Source organism: Pleurodeles waltl, chromosome 2_1 (assembly GCF_031143425.1).
Source record: "Pleurodeles waltl isolate 20211129_DDA chromosome 2_1, aPleWal1.hap1.20221129, whole genome shotgun sequence".
NCBI classification, from domain to species: Eukaryota; Metazoa; Chordata; class Amphibia; order Caudata; family Salamandridae; genus Pleurodeles; species Pleurodeles waltl.
Genome location: NC_090438.1, coordinates 542,949,784 through 542,963,694, shown reverse-complemented (window position 1 = coordinate 542,963,694; position 13,911 = coordinate 542,949,784). Strand labels below are relative to the sequence as shown.

Here is a 13,911-nt window from a genome sequence, read left to right as displayed (position 1 = left end):
ATTATTCATAAGCGCTGCGCTGTGTGAATTCTGTATTGCATATGTGCGTGTATGACTATTTAAATGTCGGTAATCCACCACTATCCTATATGAATGGTCCGGTTTAGCAACCGGAAACAAGGGATTATTCATCGGCAAGACACAGGGCTCAATTACACCCTGATACTCCAATTCTTTAAGAATTTTTCTAACCGATGCCCTAGCTTCAAATTTGATAGGATATTGCGGTTGTGGCTGAGGTTCGCCCTTTATCGGAATTACATGATAAGGTGATTGTCTGTCCCACCCCACGTTATTTCTATACAAAGCGGGAGCCTGTGCTAGAGCCCATGATTTACTTTAGGACTCCGCGAGTTCTCGTGGAACAAGTGGTGAGAAGGAAGGTGTAATAACCTCCTCCCCAACTGGACAGTCGCGAACAAAGTCAGGTGGCCAATCTTGTTCGGCCAACAGAACATCATATGATTTTACCACATGGTCCCAAAAAATGGCGTTTATAATACGGTCAATGTCCCCTTCCAATCGCAGAGTAACTTCATATACTCTATCAGGATCAGAGACTCGCATATCCGCCGTTTCGACTTGTATGAAGTCATCAGTTGCTTTCACCTCCAGATGCTCTAGAAGACTCCGGCGAACTATTGTGACCTCTGCCGCGCTGTCTAACAGTGCTAACGCCCATGTCTTGTTCGTCAAGAGAACTCTCTTCTTGAGCGGCATGTCTAACTGAGACAGCTGCCACTTTCTTCTTTTTGAATTGCTGTTTCTGTTGCAGCGGTTTCTCTTCTTGTTTAATAGAAACCTCCGCTGAGCGTTGTGAATCCTGTCTCGGTTTCACGTACTCCGTCCTCCGCTCCGACCGCCCACCTCTCTCACTTCTCTTGTCTGAGGAGTCCTGAAAGGAACGAGATTGGCGTGTATCAGTATATTGATATCTATCAGGCGTCTTCAAAGTATCCCTATTCCTGAGATTATACTTATTCTGTGGGGTCTCCGGTTGCGGAGACTGCCCATCATCCTTCTTAGGTGTTTGCTGTTTCTTTTCCCAGCGCTTTTTCGAACCCTCAGGTTGTTGCTGTTTAGCATTATCTTTATTATTTTTACCCTGTAACTGGGGTTTTTGTGGTCTAGCCCCTAGGCTATCACGACCAATACTAGAATATGTTTCCGCTATTATTCTCGGAAGCTCCCGCTCCTGTTGAAGCAGCGGAACATCCCGAAGACGCATACGCACTGCTAGTGCTACTGCCTCTCCTTTGAGATTACTCAAAATAATAGAAGAAACTGTGACAAAATTGCCCAGCAACTGCATGCCCAAATCCAAGGCAGGGGCAGCCCCATATTCATCCTGAATCTGTTTAAGTACGTCCGGTAAATTAGCTAATGTCGGTGTACCGTGTGCCGTAGTGTAGAGCGCGGCAAACACCGTGCCCCAGGTATTACAAAGGTCCACCGGAGGAACCATCCCGTATGGCAAACACATCGTCAAAATTCTATGTTTATCCTGAGGTCCCGTATGGGGAAATACTGCTTCCAGCGTATTAATTTTTTGCGCCAGCCAAAACGGAGTCTCCTCTCGTTTAGCCGGTACTTTACCCATAACTGAGTGGACAGTGGCCGGATTAAGACCCGGAACCACCGCCTGTGGGTGCGCTGGAGCAGCACGCGCTGCATTCGTGTTTAATGTCTGCAGCACAAACTGAACTAATCGTCTATATGTAGCCGTTAATTCTGTATATAAACGACGAACTTCAACCACTGCTAATTGAGCAACCGCAGGATGTGGTGTATATGTAGCCAATAAAGGCCAGGTAGGACCATCATTACTCAGTGGACCTAACCTTACTTGTGCTATTGTGTGTGGGAGGGCGCCATCAAGCCAATTATGGTGTTCTTGATAAGATAGAGGTATTTCTAAATAAGCGTAAGCCCTGTATTGTCCAGGGACATTCGCAACTGTGTATTCGTGAAAAGTATTTGTTCCCCCATCCACTGCTGGAAAAGCGACCCAAGAATAAAAAAGTTCAGTTCTATAGGCTGCATGGGCGTCCACCACAAAAGTGACTGGACCCCCCTGGACTGTCAGTCCATGTGTCAATAGATGTCCCGTGAGCGGATGTCGCATATTAATTGCTATGTTCACTACATTAGGATTCGCCATTTTATAAAAAAACGGCTGCAGGTCAGAGAAGGCACACCAATATCGGGGTTTTTTCCTTTTCAAAGTTCAAGCTTGAACAACCGACCACTAAGCAATAGGAAGCACCTATGCCGTGGTGGCGGAAACCCTCAGCCCCACGGACGTCTCCGTATACGGAACCGAGGAGTCAAAATATATATGAGACCAAGAGAGTCAGTCGGACCTAATCATTAGAGCCAGACCAAACGTTGGCGGCGCCATGTCGCGTGGGCTCTCATTATTCTAAATGAGACTACTGGATTTCTAGGTAGCAGGATCGATAACGGTGTGGGGGACTGAGTCTGACCCACGTGTAAAGAACTCTGTCACCCTAAATCCGGTTTTTGCTCCGGCTAACTAGCAGTGCCTCATTTCTCCCCTGTGGAAGGAATGATTTGGCAGCCGAGCGCATGACATCTTCGGAACTTCTCAGGGAAGTCGTGGTTACTCAGATCCAAACCAACTCTCTTATTTCCAATATGATCTCATATACAAATGACAAAGACAGTATAAGTTTTATATAATGTTTTTAATAAAACGACTGTATTTTAGATATTAAGGCGTGAGCCGCAATAACCAGAACGATACAACACAGTAGGATTGTGATAGTTACCAGGAGAGTAAAACATAAAAACAAAGCTATCATATTGTCAAACAGTTTCTACTCTCCCTCTGCTTGTTCTATCTAGAGCACAGCATGTTAAGCTTCTAGTTTGCCTATTAGAATCACTATGGGATATCAGCCCTCATACCTGAGCAAAGACCTGTGATCTTGGTTCAGCATCTGCAACGAGGCAGTCAGCGTCAAGTTGTGGTTCCCTGGTCGGAATCTCCCTCTTGCGTGTACTGGGACAAGGAAGTGATTTTATAACTAACATGTCAGCGTGATCACAAAATGTCCCTACGCAGGAATGCCAAGTCTAAACTCTTACCACGTCTATCGGCAATGTACCAGACTGTATCCTTGACTGAAGCACAGAGTAAATATGTTATGGAGAACTCCAGTGCTGAAGTAGGCAAAACAGTGTGATATGAATAAAAAACAACACCGTAGAACTGGCTATTTGAAAAATAGCAGTACGAAGCCTAATAAAAAGCATGTAGAGCAAAGTGCACAGAGGCTCTAAGCTATTAGCAAATGAATAAAATATATTCAGGGCAAAATGCACAAAGGCCTAAAGCCTGAAGCTAAAGCGCAATGAATACGTAAAACTAACCATACTACACTTGGACCCTCAGAAGCCAGCCCTGCTGTTTGAACCCTGCTTCTTCACCTGAACCCAGGACTACCAGTGTGACTCCAAGGGCTAGTTTGCTGGCCTCCTGTTCAGAGACATAACAGGCTCCCACCATCTTGAACCCACATCTGGGTCCAGCCTAAGTGAGTCCTGAATCCCCAATCGTCCCTCCAGTCTTGGGCTCTTAGTTGTGATACTAAGGCCCATATTTATACTTTTTTAGTGCCGCATTTGCGCCACTTTTTGATGCAAAAGTAGTGCAAACGTACAAAATACAATTGCATTTTGTACGTTTTTGCCTCTTTTGCATCAAAAAACAGCACAAATGCAGCTCTAAAAAAGAATAAATATGGGCCTAAATGTGGCTAGATAGCCAAAATCCAAAAGTTGGGACTTTGAACATTTTTGGCTAATAACTGCTATGAGAACCGAGGGATGTCCAGGACCAACCTGCTCAGTGATTTGCCCAAGGTGTATCGCCAGTCAGTCTGACTTTGAAATTTCTCCCACTACGTTCTGCAGCAAATCCTGTTTGTTGGTCCTTCACTAAAAGGGTATCAGTCTGAACATAGAAACCTCCATCGCAACTTCATCTCATGGCTCCCTGACGACAACGCTTCTTCCTTGGACACCGCCCGCAGTCTGGCCCTGCTGAACCTTACCGCCTCAGAACATTTTTCTTAAGCGAAATTTGTACATCCAAAAGTAAGCGCCAACTAGGCCCATTCCACTTCTTGTATCCAACCTGCGCTTCATCACGGTTGGCCATGTTTTTCGACTTTGACCAGGGCTTGTGTGACAACATGTCTGCAGTTAGCGCTTTGACCTTTTAGGTGCTAAAATTCACAACTCCAGTTCTACTGATTGGGTTTTGTCATTTTGTTGTTGAATACTTTATTAATATTTACTGTATTTTTCTAAATTGGTGTGGGATTTATCTTGTGTTGTGTTTTCACTTTGTTACCGTTAGTGTGCTGCATAAGTACTTTGCACATTGCCTCTAAGTTAAGCATGGCTGCTTTATGTACAAGCTTGCACAGGGTTAAGCAAGGGTTAATTTGGTGACTTTTTGTGGTTCACCTTGCCAGGGATTGTGGGTGTTGCTTGACCATGGTCCCCACCTCAGTCAACCAACAACCCAGTTTCTGACAATGATGTTCATCTGTGTGGATCAGGACTTGTGTTTCTAGAGTACTATACAATGATCTGTGGTACACAAAACTCCCAGATACAAAATGTGCCACCAGAGGTGACCTCTTCTTAAATTCCTCTTAGTTTTCCATTGGCTGTGTCTCTCTTTTCAGAATTTAAGTGCCCTTTCTTGTTTCACCATGGAGATGGAGCTGTGCACCTTTGATATCCTCAGCAGGGCTGAGTTGCTGAAGCTCTGCAAACAGAAGGGGCTCTCACAACCACCATTCAACCCCACTGTATTGCTCCCACATCAAGCCTAACCCTAAACTCAACACATTTATTTTTTTATTGAAAATAAACACACTACCATAATGCTAGGTCTGAAATAAATGGTATTAATTGCTGATAATATATACATTTAAATAATCATAAATTAAATAAGTACCCTTAACCTAACAATAACCATAAAGTAAATAGTAACCTTTACTTATCCCTGGTGCCAACCCTGACCAAATACTACATTCATCTAAATTAAGACTTAAGGCCCTCATTACAATCCTGGCAGTCAGTGATAAAGTGGCGGTAATACCGCCAACAGGCTGGCGGTAATAACTGCGAAATTATGACCATGGAGGAAACCGCTTAGACAGACAGCCACTTTAACACACCGACTGCCAGGGCGGAATCAACAGGCACCACAGCGGTAACCGCCTACAGCCAGACGGAAGACAATATTCCGCCCATTGTATTATGACACACCAATCCGCCACCTTTTCCGGGGCAGTACCAGCGACATTAAAAGCCTGGCAGAAACACTGCACAGAAGGGAAATGACTCACCTGTGGAGACTCAGGGAACAACCACGCAGTCATGGAGCCCAAGTTGAATGTTTTCCCCATGCTCTTCTACGTGCTGCTCCACTATGAACACGAACAACGGCGAAGACTACCACAGTGAGTACTGCCACCTACCACACAGGGGAGGGGGGAGGAAAAAGAGAGTGACACACACACGCAAAATGTAACGCCCCCACCCCCAACACCATACACACAAGCAGATTCAGTAACATAACATATTCACTCATACACCTCAGGAATAATGCAAGGACAACTACAATAGAGGAAGAAGAGTGTAATAAGATAAATATAGTAGTAAAATGTGCATCAAAATCAAAAAGTATATACATATTCAAAAATGCAGGGACACTGCCCAGTCCTCAATGTCCGTGGGCCACAGGGCCACGTCACAAAGTCCAAGGCCCCACCTCACTCCTGCAGCAACACGGAGAGAACACTGCAGGGGCATCAGGTCGAAAATAGCCCCTCAGGGGGACAGGGTACGGTGGGGCACCTCAGCCGGACAATGGTACAACGCCACTTGTCCTGGAGGGGGCAACATGCCCATTACTTGGTCCGGGGGAGTCCAAGGCCACAGTCTCTCGTGGGTGACTTGCCCTCATGCTCTGGAGGGGGCAACATGCCCTGTGCTCTGTCTGGGGGAGTGCAAGGCCACAGTCTCTCAAGTGGGTGACTTGCCCACTTGCTCTGGAGGGGGCAACATGCCCTGTGCTCTGTCCTGGGGAGTGTTAGGCCACAATATCTCAAGTGGGTGACTTGCCCACATGCTCTGGAGGGGGCAACATGCCATGTGCACTCTCCTGGGGAGTGCAAGGCCACAGTCTTTCAAGTGGGTGACTTGCCCACTGGCTCTGGAGGAGGCATCGTGCCCAGTGAGCTTCATCCTGGGGAGAATGGGGTGAGTGGATGTCTTCTCCACTGGTTCTGGAGGGGGCATCGTGCCCAGTGAACTTCATCCTGGGGAGGATGGGGTGAGTGGATCTCTTATTCACTGGTTCTGGAGGGGGCATTGTGCCCAGTGAGCTTCATCCTGGGGAGGATGGGGTGAGTGGATGTCTTCTCCACTGGTTCCGGACGGGTCATAGTGCCCAGTGAGCTTCATCCTGGGGAGGATGGGGTGAGTGGATGTCATCTCCACTGGTTCTGGAGGGGGCATCGTGCCCTATGATGCAGATCCTGGGGAGTGCAAGGTCACAGTCTCTCAGCTGCGTGTCATACCCACAGGATTTGCATGGGCCAGGCCGCACAAAAGCCCATCGACACAGGACTACACACTGTCCGCCGGCGGTGACGGCTGCTCAGTGGTGGTGCTGCTGGTGGAGCTGGTAGTGGTGGGGGGGGGGAGGCTCCAGCCCATCCCCTGCAGCCTCAGACAGCTGCCCACTGAGGCTGCTGCTGGTGGTGGTGGGGGGAGGCTCCAGCCCATCCCTTGCAGCCTCAGGCGGCTGCTCAATGGGGCAGGTGGCAGTGCTGCTTGTGGAGCTGGCAGTTGTGGGGGGAGGCTCCAGCCCATCCCCTGCAGCCTCGGATGGCTGCCCACTGGGGCAGGTGGCGGTGCTGCTTGTGGAGCTGCCAGTGGTGTGGAGAGGCTCCAGCCCATCCCCAGCAGCCTCGGACGGCTGCCCACTGGGGCAGGTGGCGGTGCCGGTGGTGGTGCTGCTTATGGAGCTGGCAGTGGTGGGGAGAGGCTCCAGCCGATCCCCTGCAGCCTCGGACAGCTGCCCACTGGGGCAGGTGGCAGTGCTGCTTTTGGAGCTGGCAGTTGTGGGGGGAGGCTCCAGCCCATCCCCAGCAGCCTCAGACAGCTGCCCACTGGAGCAGGATGCAGTGCTGGTGGCGGTGCTGCTTGTGGAGTGGTGGGGGGAAGCTCCAGCCCATCCCCTGCAGCCTCCGACGGCTGCACCACCAAGGTTGGTGGTGGGGGTTCCGACTGAGTCCCAGCACCAGACCCCTTGTCTCTACTGTTTGCTGTTGCAGTCCCCTTGCCCTTCCTTCCTGCAGCTGGAGCTGTCTCCTTGCCCTTCCTTTCTGCAGCTGAGGCTGGCTCCTTGCCCTTCCTTCCTGCAGCTGGGGCTGTCTCCTTGCCCTTCCTTCCTACAGCTGGGGCTGGCTCCTTGCCCTTCCTTGAAGCAATTGGGGCAGGCACCCTTTCCGTCTGGCTGGCTGGGATCCTTTCTCACTTGGAGTTGCTGGGGACACTACTGTGCCCGTGAACTGGGTGGCTGAGGTGCTTGCCTGGGTTTTGACCACCCTGGCCTGATGTGAGGGACGGGGGAGGGCAAGGGAAGAGGTCAAGGGTGGAGAGGAAAAGCTTCTTAGGGACATTGGGGCGGGAAGAGGGAGATGGCTTGGGAGTGGTGGTAGGCGGTGTCAGTCTGCTGTGTTTGGGTGCAGGTGCATGGGCTGGATACTGTTGTGAGGTGGGTGGCTGTTGGGTGTCTGAGTGCTTGCGTTTGTGTACTTTGGGAGGTGGGGGCACAGACACAGTGGGAAAGGACACAGGGGAAGTGTGCATGGATGTGAGGGTGGTGACTGCCATTGAGGGGTGTGTACTGATAGGTGTGATGGTGGTAGTGTATGAGGATGTAATGCATGCAGGTGTGAGTGGAGATGCTACTGGGAGGGAGGTGGACGAGGAGGAGGAGGGGGCCACAGTGGAGGCAGTGGATGTTGGTATGACTGCTTCCTGATGGTGTTTATGTGAGTGCCTGTGGGATGAAGTGTGGTGCTTGTGTTTGCCATGTCCACTCTTGTGTGTTGTCCTGGGTGCCCGCTCGTCTGACTGTGTGCTTGGGATAGGTTGGGGTTGAGGGGAATGGGATTGGGAATAGGAAGTTGGAACGGGGAGGGTAGAAACAGGGACAATGGCTGCCATCAGAGAGGAGGCCAGGGCCTGGATTGATCTCCTTTGGGCCACCAAGCCAGTTTGAATGCCCTCCTGAAATGCATTAGACTGTTGCATTTGGGCTGCCAGCCCCTGGATGGCATTCATAATGGTTGACTGCCCAGAAGAGTTGAGTCGCAGGAGGTCAATTGCCTCCTCACTCAGGGCAGCAGGGCTCACTGGGCCAGGGTCTCAGGTGCCTGGGGCGAAGGAGATGCCCACCCTCCTGGGTGAGCGAGCATGGGAAACTCACTGAGGGGCTGCTGGGAGGGCGGTGGTGGTGGCTGTACCTGTAGCTGGGGTGGGCACAGAGGTGTCCGCCACCACCAGGGAGCTTCCATCGAATGAGGTATCCGTGTCCGAACTGTCTCTGCCGTGGTGCTTCCCTCGCCTTCCGTCCCACTGGTGCCCTCACCGATGGTAGATTCAGCCTCCTGGCCCATGTGGGATGCAGCTCCCTCCATTGCCTGTGCCTCTGATCTTCCGCCAGATGATTCTAATGCACATAAGGACAGGGTGACAAAACGAAAAGGGGGGGGAGAGACAATGGATACACTTAGTCAATGGCGGCAACAGCACCACCGTTTACGTACACAACACACTCACACACAGGGAACAGCCCTACGCATTAGGCAATGCAGTACCAGTCACAATGCTAGTCACCAGCCCATGGATAGGGACACTTAACGCAAATTGCAGCATTCCTGAGACCCATAGACCCCAGCCCAGTAGTGGATGCCTACTAGCTTGGTTGGAGGGCTTTCACATCAGAACCCTGCCCAACATGGGACCTACTCTGCAATGCCAGGCCTGGCCTAGGGGCACCCACAGGGTCCACACACCCCTCCCAGATACCACCCCACCAGGCGTAAGTTGTAAATTAGGGCAGTGTACTCACCCCCTTTGTGACTGCTGTGATGCCCCAAAGCACCCATCTAGCTCCGGATAGGCCACCGGCAGTGAGCGGGCCATCAGGGGGGTCAGGGTTCGACGGGCACCCTTTCCTCGTTGGGAGGCCATCCCCGACTGGGCCTCGGCCGTCTTCTGTGCCCAGCGTCTCAGGTCATGTCATCTTTTCCGACAGTGGGTGCTCCGCCTACCGTACACGCCCAGGGTCTGCACGTCCTTGGCGATGGCATGCCATATACCCTTCTTTTGATGGGCGCTGACCTGCAGGGAAATAGATACAGGGAAAGGTATAAGTCCGACCGTCCTGCCTGTTATACTGATGGCCCACCATTCCCCTTTCCATCTCCATTAGCACAGACATGACCCAGCATACATGCTGCACGCAGCCCAGGGCCCATCCACCAACTCCCCCACCCCCCCAAATAAGGCCTTCACACACTGCACTCCATGCATTCATGCCCCATGCATCGTACTCACGGTGTACTCACCTGTTGGTCTGGAGGCCCATGCAGCAGTCCAACTTCCCTGAGGTGAAGGCAGGGGCCCTTTCCCCAGTAACACGAGCCCTGGTCGGTTCCAGACACAGGTCACAGCAGCACTTGCAGTGTAGTTCCTCTCCTGTTGAAGGTCAGGTACTAAGTGAGTGAACAGATAGGAAATGGCGGTCACATCCGCGGCGATGCGTACCGTCACCGCTGGCGTACATCACCATTTGCCATTGTACCCCATAGGGCCAAATGATAACTAATGAGGAGTTGCATGGTGGTTCTCAACTGCCTCCCGCAACAGCGCACAACGTCAGCGGAATTACCTCATTTCCACCTGTACCTCCATACAGAACAGGCTGATGCCATTTCAAGGGGGGGCAGGCCATGGGTCCTAACTGTGTCACAGTACACAAATTCACTATTTGGACATATCCCACCAAAATAATGTTACAGTTACAATATGCATTGAACTGTAGCGGTTGGAATGTACAGATAATGACCAGCTGCTCACTCTTTTGCCCCATAGATTGCAACCGCTGCGGATAAAGACATCCCCCCATGTACAGACCCCTGGTGGACTTGGCAATAATGGAGGACAGGCACATTATCCTCACCTATAGACTTGACAGGGCCATAATCACAGAGCTGTGTGCCCATTTGGAGCCTGACCTAATATACCCCTCTTGTGCAAGTCCTATCAGTGCTCCATTTCCTGCCAACTGGTTATTTCCAAGTGACAGTGGGCTTGGCAGCAGGAATGTCACAGCCAGTGTTCTCAATAGTGCTGACCGGAGTGTGTCTGCCCTGACTAAACACATGTGCAGCTACATCGTTTTCCCCCAGGGGAAGGATTTGGCCCCAGTGAAAGCTGACTTCTATGCAATGGGACATATCACCAACATCATTGGGGCAACATATTGCATTTGTTCCACCCCAGCGACCTCCCACCCCATGCAAAATGAGCAGGTGTTCAGAAATCTAAAGAGTTTTCACTCCATGAATGTCCAGATGGTGTGCCTGGCAGACCAGTACATCTCCCACGTCAATGCAAAGTATCCTGGGTCTGTGCACATTGCCTTTGTCCTGAGGAATAGCAGCATCCCAAATGTGATGGGCCAACTCCAGAGGCACAGGGTGTGGCTAATAGGTGAGCCCTGGTTCCCACCCAGTGGATGTTGGTTTATGGGTATGGTGTGGGCCCTAAGGGTGAGTGTGTGGCTAACAGTTGTCCCTCGATATTTGCAGGTGACTCTGGTTACCCCAACCTCTCATGGCTACTGACCCCTGTGAGGAATGCCAGGACAAGGGCAAAGGAACATTACAATGAGGCACATGGGCGAACAAGAAGGATTGTATAAAGGACCTTCGGCTTTCTGAAGGCCAGGTTTCGGTGCCTTCATCTAACAGGTGGATCCCTGTGCTACTCACCCAATAAGGTCTGCCAGATCATCGTGGCATGCTGTATGTTGCACAACCTTGCCTTGCGACGCCATGTGCCTTTTCTGCAGGAGGAGGCTGGAGATGGCAGTGTGGAAGCAGTGGATCCTGTGGACAGTGAAGATGAGGAGGCAGAGGATGAGGATGAGGACAACAGAAGTGCAATTATTCGTCAATACTTCCAATGAGACACAGGTAAGACAGTGTTATTTCACAAATAATTGACAGTTTGATGTGTGACATTGTCACTGGCAGGCTGTCAATTCCTACTTCTATGCCCACTCACTGTATCCTTTGGCATGTCTTTTTGCAGATGTTGGTGACCCACTTTTGCTCCTGGTGTGTTCAGTGCAGCCAACTACAGGTCTTTCCTATGTAAATATTCCTGTACAATTGAATTGCAATGTTTGAACCTGGTTAAACAAATACATTTTGAAAAGATTTGACATACACCATACTTGTATTTTATCAGTGTATGTTTATTGCAGTGCTCTGAAGAAGAGGGGTAGTGCAATGGGCTGTGGTAATGATGGAGGAATGTCCTGGTTTGACTCCAGTCTATTTGTATCACAGGTGCATTGTCCAAGGGGACATAGGAAGGGGAGCAATGGCAGTTCAAGGTGGACAGGGTGACAGAGTGGGAGACAAGGATGACAATCAGGAGAGTCTTATTTCCTGGCGGGGTCTTGGCAATAGTCTCTGGCTTCTGCCTGGATCGCAGGGAACATTTGCGGGGTGGTTCTCCTTCTGCAGGGGGAGGGGTGCTGGTGGCCTGTTGGTCCTGTGGCAGGGCCTCCTGTCCACTAGCGGCAGCGGAGGTGGAGGGCTGTTCAGTGGTCTGGCTATTGTCAGGGACCTGGTGGTGTGCCACTGCCTCCCTCATACTGTTGGCCATGTCTACCAGCACCCCTGCAATGGAGACCAGGGTGGTGTTGATGGCCTTCAAGTCCTCCCTGATCCCCCAGGTACTGTCCCTCCTGCAGCTGCATGTTTTCCTGCACCTTGTCCAGGATCTGGCCCAGCGTATCCTGGGAATGTTGGTATGCTCCCAGGATCGCGGTGAGTGCCTCCTGGAGGGTCGGTTCCCTGGGCTTGTCCTCCCCCTGTCGTACAGCACTCATCCCAGCTTTCCTGTTGTCCTGTGCCTCTGTCCCCTGAACCGTGTGCCCACTGCCACTGACGCCAGGTCCCTGATTGTCCTGTGTTTGTGGGGTGGCCTGGGGTCCCTGTAGTGGTGGACACACTGCTGATTGACGTGTCCTGGGGACAGAGGGATGGGCCCGCTGGGTGGGTGCAGTGGTGGTGTTTCCTGAGGGGGGAAGGCTCTGTGGTGGTCTGAGAGAGTGCCTGGGTAACCGACTGTCCGGAGGTCCCTGATGGGCCAGGTTGGTCATCCAGATCCAGGTGACCAGAGCTGCTGTCATCACTGTGGGCCTCTTCTTTGGGGAGGGGGGAGACTGGATGTTGCTGGCACCTCTTCGCCGGTGACATTGGGTTGGTTACCTGTGGTGATGTAAATGCAGTGTTATTGTTTCTGCATGTGACATATTGTGCATGGGTGTGTTGCCCTCTATGGTTGTTATTGCCCTGGCAGCTTTGCCTTGTATGAGTTATTTGGCGGGCTAGGTGATTCTCTCTAGTGTGCATGCTGTTGTGATAGGTGTCCATGCAGGTCTGTGAGGGGTGTCCATGCATTGGTGCTGCATGCAGGGCTTGGCATTGGGATGAGTGGGTTGTGTTGGATGTGATGGTGTGATGGGTTTGGGGGTGAGGGTGAGGGTGAGTGTATGTGATGGCATGCAGGTAGTGGGGGTGCGATAGTAATATGGAATTGACTTACCAGAGTCCAGTCCTCCTGCTACTCCTGCCAGGCCCTCATAATGCATCATTGCCAAGACTTGCTCCTCCCATGTTGTTATTTGTGGGGGAGGAGGCCAGTCCTCTGTACAGTGAGTTGGTGTTGTGCTGCTATGGAACGCACCTTCCCCTGTAGGTCGTTCCCCCCTCTTCCTTATGTCATCCCTTGATCTGGGGTGCTATTTCACGGCTTTGACCCTGTCCACAATTCTCTGCCATAGCTCCACCTTCCTAGCAATGGATATCTGCTGCACCTGTGATCCAAATAGCTATGGCTCTACCCGTATGACTTCCTCCACCATGACCCTTAGCTCCTCCTCAGAGAACTTGGGGTGTTGTTGTGGTGCCATGAGTGTGGTGTGAGTGGTGTGAGTGAAGATGTGTAGGGTGATGTGGTGTGTGATGTGAGGTGCGTGGGTGGTGTATAGGTGATGGTGGTATGTGGCTCTGGTTGTGTGAATGCTCGTGCTCTCTCTCTCTTGGCAATGGTTTGTAATCGTAAAGGGTTGTGGGTAGTGTGGGTGTGTGTTTTATAGCGGTGTGGTTGTGTGGGTGTGGTGTGTGTATGGGTGTCAGGTGTGTGTAGTTTGAATTGTCCAATGTGGTGGTGTTTTGGATGTGTGTGTGTATTTTGAGCTCGTCGGTATGTACCACCAGTGGTTTACCGCCGTTGAATGTCTGCCGTGGTGATTCGTGGGTCATAATTTTGTGGGCATTTTCTATTGGCGTAATGGTGTGGGTTTTGCTACCACCAGTTTATCACTGACCTTTGGGCTGGCGAACTTGTGTGTGTGGCTGTATAGTGACGGATTGGTATGTGTGTGTCATATTATGGTTGGTGGATATCCGCCGTGGCGGCGGTATGTTGGCAGCAGTGGGATTTACCGCCAATGTCATAATGAGGGCCTAAATTAGTAAATTTAACAAA

The 13,911-nt window shown here is 51.0% G+C and overlaps 1 protein-coding gene across 4 annotated transcripts in view; it reads left to right on the top strand.

Moving 5' to 3' along the window:
* UBP1 (upstream binding protein 1) overlaps positions 1 to 13,911 on the top strand; it is a 528,279-nt gene that overhangs the window by 231,428 nt on the left and 282,940 nt on the right. The window lies entirely within an intron of this gene.